Raw genomic sequence first — 1,887 nt, forward strand, 5'->3', positions numbered from 1 at the left:
ACAGTTCCTTGGACACGATTAACGCAAGTGTATGGGTCAGCAAGGTACACACCGCCATTGTATATCGTTCTTACACAACCTGTTCTTACACAAGTGTCCAAACGGTGGTCACTCTCTTAAAAAACCCTTCCGATACTGATATGTACTCCTCAGCAGTTGCCAGTGACGAATTTTACGGAATCTCTCGGTTAGGACGTCCGATGAAATGTTTTCTTTCTCCGTGCACGAATCTTGCTATGCTCAAACATAATCAAGAAGAATGATTCCATAGGACTGCACTCGGGAATGACTGACTATCGCTATTCGCTTCGTCCGGGAAATTGGCTGGCAGAAATCGTAAAATAGACGGTGTTGTTGACTGCGCTGCGCGGTAAAAAAATCCTCCCGGCGTCGGTAGCTTCCTCGTACATGAATCAAACCGATCGAACTCGGAGACGCAACACACGGTTTGCGAAGCACCTTCAATATCAGTCCACGGTGATTACCGTTCCTATGACAGCAAAGCTACAAAATGGCAGCACAGAAATGTACCTGTAACATTCAACGCACGGCTCAAGCCGGTGGAAACATTAAGCAAGCTTCCCGGAGAACGTTTTACAAGGATGAGCCGTCACGTAGAATAATGTACACCGAAGCTATTCTGTATTCCTAGAGGGTGCTTGGGGAGTGACGCCATACGCACTTAGTGAGATCCCCTCAAGAGGCGGAGGGTTACAGCCGCGAGATGTGAGCCTAATCACAGCGCGCATTGATGTCCGCTGGGAAATGTAGCTTCAGTCTACCGTTAACGTGTATGTCGTGAAAACTTCGCTAGACTGTTTGCAAAAAATGACATATCGTGTCCTGAAATAAGCATCCGTTGGTTCATAAGTATTGTTGATTTGATATGATTTATTAGGCTGTATAAAACATGTAGCCTAGGGTAGTGAGGCTAATCTCCTGGACTAGTGCTAAGTATACGATGTTACGATGACATCATAGTGTACTACAGATACTCAGTAATCGTAGTACAACACTTAAAGATGCATTAACAAAATGCTTAAATTATGCAGCGATATTGTTTAAAGGCTTTTAGGGATAAGAATATTTATTGCAGATTAATTAAACGACTCTTACTTAAAAAATACATTTTCCCCATTACCACGAAGCGTGAAAAAGCTAGATTTCTATGCCAGATCTACGATACTTTCACTTGCATGTTATGTCTTTGCTGTGACCTGTACTTAGCTAGGTTGGGAAAAATAATGTACAACAAAGTTCTTCATTCATTTCCGGAAGTTCCGCTGTAGTACCTGGGAAAGCAACAAGAGGGCCAAAATCTTATCCTTTCTTTACACATTTTGATAGGCTAACATCTCAACACATACCTAATTTAACATAATACATAAAAGCCCTCCAAAACTTCTTGATTTTCAGAGTGAATTGGGGGTGGGGGGGCAAAACAGGTGCGAACACACCTTTGCAAGTTGTCTTCCCGTACAGACATAAAAACATCAACTGTACAATAACATTGCAATAACAACATGTATCAATAAACAGAATATAAATTAGCAAGACCATATAAAATAGCAAGGCAGAAATCGTAAATTTCTCATCACTCGGTATCCAGTGATGAAGTCGCGTCATCACTGGCTTACCAGTGGGGAATATCTATCGTCACTGGTTTTCCAGTGATGAGGAAACTTCAGCTGGTAAACCAGTGACGACAAATATACAGTTTACTGAAGATAAAGGAATCATCGTTTCAGTTGAGGTGATTTGAAAGTTAGCACTTAAAGTTATACTGTCGTCGCCTCTGCAAGTCCCAACACTCCCGGACCAAATCTATCTGTACACCGCTATGGCGACATGTGATCAGGGCGTTTTGTTGCATATCGAAGTCAGCAC

The sequence above is a fragment of the Branchiostoma floridae genome, chromosome 9, assembly GCF_000003815.2.
Source record: "Branchiostoma floridae strain S238N-H82 chromosome 9, Bfl_VNyyK, whole genome shotgun sequence".
Taxonomy (NCBI): domain Eukaryota; kingdom Metazoa; phylum Chordata; class Leptocardii; order Amphioxiformes; family Branchiostomatidae; genus Branchiostoma; species Branchiostoma floridae.